Source organism: Panthera pardus, unplaced genomic scaffold (assembly GCF_024362965.1).
Source record: "Panthera pardus isolate Hobbes unplaced genomic scaffold, ASM2436296v1 HiC_scaffold_8, whole genome shotgun sequence".
In the NCBI taxonomy this organism is placed as follows: domain Eukaryota; kingdom Metazoa; phylum Chordata; class Mammalia; order Carnivora; family Felidae; genus Panthera; species Panthera pardus.
Genome location: NW_026527013.1, coordinates 34,587,177 through 34,598,571, shown reverse-complemented (window position 1 = coordinate 34,598,571; position 11,395 = coordinate 34,587,177).

Sequence of the window (11,395 nt, the reverse complement as noted above, 5' to 3'; positions counted from 1 at the left end):
TTACTATTTTATTTGGAAAAATACCCAGAGATTTATTTTTATTTTTTACTTAAGGCTTAGTTGTGTGGATTTCCCTCCTCTCTGCTATACGGGGGTGGAATTTCCATATGACTCATGCACAATTTGAAATTACTTTGAAAGACTCCACATTTTTCCTGTCATTTTCCTAACCTATCGGGTTAAGCTCGAATTGAGAGTTTCAGGTTGCTGACGGTAGTAATGATCAGAATTGAATATGAAAAACCTGCAATATTCTGAAGCGCTCATTTACCCTCAGATCAGTTATATTTTCCTTCTATTCTTCCTATCCTTTCTCTAGGCTTCATCTTCAGGACCATCATCTTTGCCACTTTTTAAGCCAGTCACAGTGCTTAAAACTTTTCATGTATTCTCTCAACTAATTTTCATGGCAACTCTTTGAGTCTCCTATTATTATCCCCAATCTAGAGGTAGTAAATATAAACCCAGCATGATTAATTAAACTATCCAAGGTCTCACAGCCTGCAAGATGGCAGAGCTAGGATTTCCTGATGCCAAAGTATTTCTCATAACATGCCAAATACTTCATTTATTTTTCAAATCAACCACTAGCACTGTTGACTTTTTTCCTCCCAAAACACACCAAGTAAGACTTTTACAGAACTGCTATATAAAATAATGACGAGTTAGGGCACCTGGGTGGCTCAGTCAGTTGGGCATCCAACTCTTGATTTCTGATCAGGTCACGATCCCAGGGTCATGGGATGCAGCCTTGCGTTGGACTCCATGCTAAGCATGGAGCCTGCTTGAGATTCCCTTGCTCTATCTCCCTCTACCTCTCTTCCCTTGTTGCATGCTCTCTCTCTAAAAATAAAATAAATCTTCTATAAAATAAGCCTAGTTGATAATAATGGGCTTATTGTTTAAAAAAAAAAAAGAGAGACTTTATTCTCTAGGGAAGTTTTAAGTTTACAGAAAATTGACCAGAATGTACAGAGAATTCTCATATACCTTTCCTGCCCAGTTTCTATATTATTAACATCTTGCATCAGTGTGCTACCTTTGTTAAAATTGATGAACCAATATTGACACATTAATTAGAAACTGTAGTTTACTTTAGAGTTCTGTGTTGTACAGTTCCATACATTTTGACTGATGCATTATGTCATATACCCTCCATTACAGTATCATATAGAATAGTTTCACTGACCTAAATATCTCCTACCCCATTTATTTATTCCTGTCCCTCAATGCCAGAGCCCCTGGCAACCTCTGATATTTTCATTGTCTCTGTAGTTTTGCCTTTTTCAAAATGTCATATAATTGGAATCAAATAGTTATAGCATTTTCAGACTAGTTTCTAAGTTTTGTAAGAAGGAAGAGAAACGTCCTATTTACCCCTTGACTATATCCCAAGCAGTCAGACTCACTGCTTATGCTTGTGCTCTCAATGTGGGTGCAAGGGCATTACTAGAGAATAAACTTGGATAATTACTGGAGGTAGTCTGTCCCTAAGATGGAGCTAATCTGTGCCAACAGGCCACCAGAACTGAGGTGATGAGAATGGGGTCCTCATATTTATTGGAAACCACCTATGTGTAGGGCAAACAGGTTGTGTCAAAGGTATGTATCTTGATGGTAACAGCAACAAAACATGGGCAAATCCTGTGGGAAATAATCCCTAGCAGGGAAGCAGGTACTGGGATTTAGTGTCTCACCTGTCTGGCCTTTTGGAGCCTGCGCAGCAATACATTGACTCTTCAGACCTTGAACTATTAGCTGTCATGAGACAGAGAAAGGCAAGAGTAATCTGGTCAACATGGCATAGGGACACTCACGTTCAGAAGCGGCCATTACTACCTACAAAGAGAACAGCACTTAATCATGGTGCTGTGATAGAAGGACACAAGCGAACATTAGTTTATCTCCTATCCTGCCCCAGACCAGATGAGCAAGGACAGGGTTTGGAATGGGAAGCAAGGTGTGGGAGCACATACCCACTCCACTCCAAATTCCTGGTCCCAAAGTCTACACCTGTGCTGGGGGATTGGAAAACCCTTTGAGCTGAATGGAATATTAGATTGAAGATAGGAAAGATTGAATCTCAACTTTCGTGAGACCGGTTGCAGAATTAAAAATGACTGAAAAGCTACGGAATTGAAGTAAGAGTATCAAAAGAGCTTCTCTATAGTGAGAAAGGTGAGTTTTGACAAAGCTCGGTAGCAAATTTTAAAAAATGAAACTCTTTCATGTTTGTAACTCAGAAAATTGAGGCTGTAATCAAACTGGCTCCATATAATAACTCATGTTGGTGTAGTGCCTGCTAGTTTAAAAAATGCTTTTATTATCCTTTTTCTCCGTGGCTCCTTTTTACAGCCCTGAGAGATAAATAGGACAAGTATTATTTCCTATTTCTTGGATGAGGAAACTAAGGTTTCAAGTGATGAAGTGACTTCATCAAATCTACATGGTCACTAAGTAACTTACCCGTTTTTAATGTCCAGGCTCTCTGATCTCCTTTCTGTTCTCCTGACTAACATGATGTGTTAAGAAAACAACTTTAGGATTCAGATAAATCACCCATGTAAAGGAAAGAGTAGAGTCAAAGTAAATGTTACAAATAGGCAGAGAAAGAAGTAAAAAGGAGAGTATTTCTCATAGTGAGATCTTTGGCCCAGAGGCATTCAAATTTCCTGGGTATGAATCTAAAAAAGTCGACGTTTTTAGGATTCACCCTCAGACCTTTTGAATCAGAATTTCTGGGGCCAGGGCCCAACCTTCTACATTTTTAACAAACTTCCTCCATTTCACATTTAAGAAAACTGAGTCCCAGACATGTAAGTAACTTGCCCAAAGTCATACTATTATAAGCAGAAGAGCTAGGGTCCAAACCCAGGATCATCCAAACTCACGAGCCTCTATGTTTAACTTTTAGGCTCGACTGCTTCTCTGTACATTTTCTGCTTTCATGTTGCCTAGATATTATAAGCCCTTTGATTATAGCAAAACACATTGCTCTGTCCCGTCTGGAGGAGGGAAAAAAATCTCAAACCTACCCAGAGTCACGCAACCTAACCGAGGTTAGATAAGCTCATTTTCCAGTCCTACAAAAGTCACCATAAGATTGCTTTTAAAGGATGCTTCTTACACACTGATTTAGTTCTCAATAATTTATTAATCTATGAATATCCCCCCCCTTTTTTTCAATTTTATTTTCAGAGGAAGCAGTCAAGTTTTCTCCTAGGGTGTGTTTTAGTGTGAGGATGTGGGGTATAGGGTTGTTAATAGGTTTTCCACTATTGCTTGAGATTTTGCACCCTGAGAATATCAAAAGCTGGCGGAGGTGCTGGGGCAGGAAGAGGAAAAAGAGCCCCTCCAGGGCCTTTGCTCTTCTTTCTTCTGAAGTGTCCATTCAGCACGAGATCCTTGGGAATTCAGTCTTTCCTTCCCAGCACAGCTTGACTCAGAATCCTGTCCTTTTATGCCTATGTCAGTGACTTAGTCCTGTAACTCCAGATGTCCCCTGGAAGCTGCTGTGCTTGCTGAGGTCCATCTTCATGGACCATAGAGAGAACCCTTGCCAGCTACTCAACAGAGGGAGTTCAATATACGGGTGTAGTGTCAGTGGACTCTATTTTGGGAATCCTTCCACATCATCACCGTGCACACTTTAAGTAGATGTCAATTTCATTTGCATATATTATAATTTGAATATATGACAGTTTCATTTGTCAATTATACCTCAAAGTAGCTGGAGAGAACATGTTGGGACCTAGTTGTGGCGGTGTTGAAGGAACGGAGAGTGGACAGGAGGAGAGGGGCCAGCCCAGAATTTAACAATTGCAGGAAGGGGTGGCTATGGCTAGAGCAAGAGAAGGGATGGTGTTAGAATTCTGGAGTCAGGGGTGCCTGGGTGGAGCTAGAAGCTGGAGGAAGAGCTGTCCTATGGGACTATGTGGCTGGGACTGTCAGGTGAAAGGTGGAGTCTGGAGAAGGGACTACTCGTGAGCTGGAGCTCACACAGGGTTATTCCAGAACAAGTAAGGAAAACAGAGGGACTATGTGTCTAGCAGGAACTCACAGCCGCTGAGAAGATGCTGCCTGAAGCAGAAAGAAAGGGGGAGAACTACCCTGGCTGCTCGTTTCTACCTGCCCTCCAATCTGTCTACATGGCCTCCCACTGGAAGAACCTAGCCAGAAACCCGTCGGCACAGGACCCTGAGAATTATAGTTTTCAGCCACCCACTTCCTTTGGTACAAAGCAGAGCAGAGAAAGTATAGGAATGAATCTGAGAGCAACCGGGCACATGATCAGCACAGGCGCCAAAGGGAAATGACATCTGAGTGACATCACCAATACAGCTGACAAATGGGGCCACAAAGTTTGGAAATAGGAAAGAATATATGCAATATGTGACTTATTGATGTTACATTATGATACATATGTTCAGTGACATTAAATAACATGCTGAATGTTTCGACCCTCATTAGTAGTACATAGTTCACAGAACTGTGGAAATGGCCATGAACGGTGCATCAGTGCATTTCCATCAACTCCTGTACAGGCATCTGAGATCAGTTGATTCCCACGAATTGTGTCTCTGATTGCCAATGCATAAGCCTGCATCTTTAGCATATCCCAGAAGAACTGTGTTCAATCTGGGGTTTTTTTGTTTTGTTTTGTTTTTAATCATCTACGTTTCCATCTGCCTCCTATACATTAACGTGTTTAATTAGCCACCGCTAAACATCAAACTTCTTCTCCAGTTTATTCCAGAGAGAAATATGAGCTAAGCTGCCACATAGTAAACTTTTTCCATTCTCACATTCCCAATTTCCTAACAAGCAACTGACGCCCTAGTGGTCAGGATGCACTAAAGAAGTAAATCAACAAATATGTGGCTGTGTGCCATGATTCCCTTCAAGATGGTGGATTGCAGTGTAGAAGTCTAGAAATGCTACCTACCAGTGCGTAAGAAATCAAGAAACAGGAGAAGCACCACCAGCGGGTCACAATTTGTAAGAAGAAAGGATTTGAAGTTTATTATGGATCCAGAAATAAAAGTTCAAGGAGAGCAGAATATAGTCAGATTATTAGGTCAGAAGTTAACCTCAGAATCTTCAGAGACCATGCATGACAGACAGGGCCGGTGAACTATTTTGTTTTCCACCTTCTTATCTAAATTATTAGTCTTGACACCCATTTATTTGTCCAAAGTCAAACTTCAGGCTTGCCCACTGCCTATTGTTTGCCACTTTTCTTGGCAACAAATCTCGTGAACCCGTCTTATGCCATTGTTTCGGTGTAGGTGTCTTGCCCATTCTCCTGGATGCGACTTTATTTCAGATCCACATCTACTGACGCCTTGCTCACTGCAGTAGCTTCCAACTGGGCCCCCATGTTGACTCATGAATTTATTTAATAAATTTTTCAATTTTTATTTCTATGTGGTAGCTAGAATGATATTTCTAAAAGGCTCGTCTAAGTAGGTAACTCCTTGGTAAAAACCAATAGTCCTATTAACAGAAGCCCATTAAGACTTAACATTGAACACAGGAAAAAAAAAAAACAACTATTAACTCTTGATAATAGTTAATCTTCCTAATCTGATTCCTTCCTCTCTGACTCCCACCTGACTTTATAGATCCTCTCCTGCAATTTCTCTATATTCATTTGAAGGAACAGAACTTTACTGAAAATAGTTTGGGTGTGGTTGCAATTTTCAATATCTGTTTTAATCTTCAGTGCTGTTTGTCAAACATCTCCAGTCCTCTACCTTCGTGGCACATCGTGGCATTGTACCTCCCCTTGGGTTTGAACGGGTATGTGTGACTAGTGCTGGCCAATGTATTTTGCCTGGTTGTGATGTGGCTCACTTCCAGAATGGAACATTTAATCATTGGTGAGAGACTTCCTGGAGCTCTTCCCTTCTGCCACGGGGTTTGACAGTGTTCAGCATGGTGGCTGCTCTGGCAGCTCCCTTCCTGGAGGAAGGAGACTGGGAGCAAAGCTCCCAAGTGATGGGCAACATAAGTGAGAAATAAACCTTTCTTGTTATAAGCTTCTTTTTGTTTGGTTTTTAAGTTTATTTATTTATTTTGAGAGAGAGAGAGAGAGAGAGGCAGAGACAGAGGGAGACAGAGAATCCCAAGCAGGCTCTGCACTGTCAGCACAGAGCCCAATGTGGGGCTCAAACACCATCCGTGAGATCATGACCCGAGCTGAAATCAGGAGTTGGAGCTTAACCAACCGAGCCTCCCCCCACCCCCCTCAGGCGTCCCTCTTGTTATAAACTTCTAAGTTTTGGAGATAGTTATTACTATAGTGCAGGGTTGGCAGACCTTTTCTATAAAAGCTTTGCAAGCCACATAGGTAGTTGACGCTCCTCTTCCTCCTTCTTTATGATTCTTAAAACCGTAAAAACAATTCTTAGTTTAGGCTATCTAAAAAGAGACCCTAAGCTAGGTTGTCCCAAGGGCTGTGGTTTACCATCCCCTGCTGTAAGGTAACCTGGTGTGTTTTGACTAATACAAAGACCAGAAACAAAATCTATGCAGTTCTTTCATCGTTGCCTTTTTCCATGAGTCTGTTCAGTTCTTGCTTACTCTGGACCAGCTTCCTCTCCTTTCTTGGCCTGCACATGGCCTGATATATTCACCACAGATAGCTGAATGTGACTACCCTTGTCTCAACTTTTCAGCCTAAGTATCTCTGGCCTGTTACTTCAGATTCTCTAAAGACCATCTGACTTAACAACCATGTATTGGGTAAGGTATCCATCTTTGTAGGCATATAGAACCATCAGGATCTGAGGTGGGGACAGGCTCTCTAGAAGAGACCATGAACAGGGGATGTTTATAGAGTTTTCTAGTAGAGTACTAACATTTGTACAGACCCTTTCCCATCCCCTTGTTTCGTCTAAGTGGTACATGTTTCTTTTCCCTGCTCTTCACCTGGCAATCTTCAACCATTTCTCAAGACTCAGCCTACGTATCACCTCCTCTGTGAGGTCTTTCATTAACCATTAACATCATCTCAGGTCTGCCCTTCAACCCACTAGGCAGAGTTAATTGCTTCTCCTCTGTAATCCTGTAGTACTTATATGAACATACCAAATCAAGATAATGTAATGATTGCGTGTATTCATTAAATTAAAAGGGCCTCAATCTAATGGAAGAGAGCCTAGTTTATTCACTACCATGACAGCTTTTTTTTGCCAAGGAACTGCTACCCCCTCAAGTCCTTGAGGGACACTGTCCACTCATAATTTCTATCATTAAATATTTAGATTGTCTTTGCAATCATATCAGAGGTTCTTAGTAACAAGAATTACCAAAAAATAGAGAGCCAATGAGTTTTCACTTTTCTTTAGCAGAACACAATCTTATGTTTATTAAAAATTAGTTCTCAGGGGCGCCGGCATGGCTCAGTCGGTTGAGCGTCCCACTTTGGCTCAGGTCATCATCTCCTGATTCATGAGTTCAAGCCCCATGTCGGGCTTATGGCTGTCAGTGCAGAGCCCACTTCGGATCCTCTGTCTCCTCCTTTCTCTGTCCCATCCCTGCTTGCACTCTCTCAAAAGTAAAACATTGAAAAAAATTAGTTCTCAGAAGTGCAGTAATTGCAAAATCTATAGGTAGTGGTGTGTAAAACCTAGCCCCAAAATACAATTCTAGCCTGAAAGTTAAGAATTAGGTAAGTGCTGTTTGTAGCCAAAACCCACGTGATGGTTGGGTTGGGGTTGTTTGTTTGTTTGTTTGTTTGTTTTGCCTCCAGTGCGGTGCAATGTAACAGCCTTTTTTAGGGAGTTGAGATATAACTTCAGTTATCAAACTGCCACCAGCTGGCTTAACTTTAATAAAACATCAAGCTGCTGAATATGTCATGCCTTTTTGGTTCCAGCAGTTAATATGTATATTGAGTGCTTACTATTTCTGGAATACAGGCCAAAAGTAGATGGAACAATGTGTATAAAATATTTATTTCAAATTATTATTTGGCAACATATGGATCCCATGATGTCAGCTTTGAAACATTTAGGAAGTTTTTAAAAAACATGCAATGCCATTTAAAAGTAAGATTTGCCCTCTTATACGGCCACTGAAAATTTGAAAATGCTAAAGTTTATGAACTAGGGACCCCTTTTAGGCATTTCAGTCAAAATGGTCATGATATATCAGTTAGAGAATAATCAATTGTTGGTTGATGATTTTACTCATTTTACTCCTGGATTAGCACAATCTTTTTCTTTGCTCTCTAGTGAAATGTTCGGTTTGAGTGTTCCCTGATATTGCTTTGGAGGAAAGAAACTTGGGGGACAGTTAGCAATGGTATACGGGCTAGAAGTCAAGAAGTGATAAAGAGGAAGTAATGTGGAGTAGCCAGTAGGTATTTGGGGAAAACATAGTACACAAGTTGTTGAGGGACTAAGTAGAGAGAAGGGAAAGGCACAGGAAAGGGGAAAAGGTCCCTAGAGAGAGAATACAGATTGAGAAAAATAAGCCATATTTTCATAGAAATTGACCATCCACCCACATACTGACCCTGTTGGACTTTGGGATGTGTCTGATGTTCTACATGTCACTCCCATGGCCCAAGAAACTACAAATTCTGCCTTGGGCCAGCCACCCATTTTCTCCATGAGGTCCTCCTGAGAGATACATGCCTATAGACAGTTACCAGTGACAGGCTAACTAAATATTATTATATCTGAACCTAAATGCAGGGTTGTATTAGTTGTAACCTAGCTGTAACAGTTTTATTAATAACACAGGGAGAATTTTAATAACAAGGCAGAGTTTTAATAACATAGCTTGACCAAATGGAAGTCTCTTTTCTCCAAAGCCAGTTAGGCCCCATCAGCCTCAGATAAAGCAGGTAGGAAAGATAGCTCTGACTCTATCCATCATGTCCCCAGATGCTCAGACTCTGGTTCAGTCACCATGAGGTTAATGATGTCCGATGACTACCAACCATGGGCAATCTTGCTGGATCAAGCTGGCCAAGGTTCCCTTCCAAAGCTACCAAACAGGAAGGAAAGAGGGCATCTCAGGAGGGACTGAGAAATGCCAGGCCCTGCAGGAACAGCTCTAGGCTCTTACTATCTCTCTGGTGGATCAAGGAAGAAGGAGAAAACAGGCCAGGCCCAAGTATGACATAACCTTTATCTCCTCTGAAAGTAGGCCCATCAACATCTGTAAATTTTAGCAACTCTTCCCTTCTTGGGAGGCCAGATTTCTTGCTACTGATCTTAGAAAGGTAGAAATCAGGTCAGGCAGGGTTGAGAAAGGAAGGAAACAGTCTTGACTCCCCCTAGAGACCAATCGTGCCTCACTTTCTTGGTTACATAAATACACTGTGGGTAGAATAAAATAGTGTCTACCAAGGGTAATATTGAAGTCAACCCCTACCTTTGTGAATTTCCATTGAACAAAACTTGTCAATTTTTTATAAACCTCTGGCCCTTGGATCCTAAATAGTACCAATATTTCAGACTTTGACCAAATTCCTGACCCTGATAATGACCATTGTTTTTCTATCTGACCCCTGGTCTTCTTTCTGAATGCTACCTGCCTGCCTGACCTTTCAGAGATCCCTAACTCCTGTTTGAGTGACTTCACATCTTTAATTCAAGATTCTGATTCTTGATTTTTAAAAGATTAGGCATTTGAGCAGGCCACACTTTCCTGTAGGAAAGCTTTTTGTTTCTTTTTTTAAACAGCAAGGGAAGAGCTATTTACAAGGGACCAATTTAGCAACATTCATTTCTGAAGTCATTTTATTTTTATAGGCTGTAAATAAATTTGCAAAATCATGTAACTTCATGGTAATAACATGACCTGGAAATTACAAGGTAATTAAACTCAAAGCATCTAAGAATAGTACTCCAAGAATCATTTACTTCTCAGGGCCAGGAGTCAAGATTTTTTTTGCTGCTAAGCACTAATGCAAAATGAATTAGTACTGAAAATTTCCAAGCTGCCATACTCCAGGAATTATAGGGGGCCACCTCTGTAGTTGCCAGGTGTAACTGATGACTGCAAGAGTGCAAGAGTGCAAACATTGTAAGAATGTTTGGAGGTGACTTGTTACAAAAGTTTCTTGTAACTTTAAAGTAAGTTCTGTGTTCCTGGAGAAGGGGAATAGAGACATCTGGGTGGCCTATATGAAGAACTACTGCCCTCAATGTCAATGTTCAGTCAAACCTGGATGAATCTAAAAGTTTGAAAATGGAGGTGATAGTTTGATGGTATAGCTTGAATTTAGTGATACCATAGGAAAGTGCTGGAAGAGATTTTTCTAGGGTAAAAATGGAAAGTTTTCAGATTTCAGTTTGGACTGTCCAATCTCAGTGGAAAATAATCCAAAGCCAAGCATTTTTCCTAAAACTTGAGGCCGACTGCCTGCCCCAAAGGCAGCAGGCTAACAGACACGGTGGCCATCTTGATATAGACACTGTTCTTTTGGACTGTCCTTATCTACCTCACCAGATGTCTGGCATTGAAGGGGCCTTTCTTTCTGCTGAGAAGAAAGAGATGAAATACATAAGGTCCTCTCTACGTTATCTACTTGGGCCTCTGGAGAAAACAATAAAGAGACATACTGCCTTCCAGCGTACCGAAAGGTTGGCATTGTTTATGTGTATTGAGGCTCAGTTGAAGTGGCTGCAAATATACTAGGAATAGAGTTAGTATTGCCGTCTCTTTGGGGCCTCAGACTGGCTATACCCTCAACCTCAGGTTACTTCTCTTCTCAAAGTTGCCCTCTCATACGACTTTTTTTCTTCTAAGCTCTGATTATCTTTCCTGAACCTTGCCTCTTCAGACCTAGGGTAAGTAATCATTCCACTCTTATTAACCCTGGGGTACTCAACTATTCATTGTAATTTCCTACATCTGTCCACATCTTTTAAATATCACCTTCACCAAGCCCTCCTTGGATTTTCCTAATTTGAATGAAGTGTTCCCTGTTGGAATGATGACTGATACTCTTACTAATGTTGGGGGCAGGGGGTTCATTAAATATTTGTAATTGAGATCTGTTTTTATTGTTAAGAGCGTGTGGTCCATGGAGTACAAATTTTAATTCTTTATGGTTTTCTTTATTTTGTTTTAGTGACTTGTGAGATAGAATGTGGTCCGTTTTTCTGAATGGTCCATGAATGTTTAAAAAGTCATATTCTTTATGTGGAAGACAAGGTTATGTATAGATTCTTTATACCACACTTTCAAAAAAACAGACTCACCAGAAGTCATAAGACAGAACTTCAAACATGAATTTTCTCCCATAAATTATAATAACATATGACTGAAAATTGTAAGTCAACCCCCTCAAGAAACATCCCTCAAGAAAGAGAGATTACAAGCTTATAATGTAGAAAAAAGACCAGGGGACTAGTGGAGGCTCGGCAAGTGC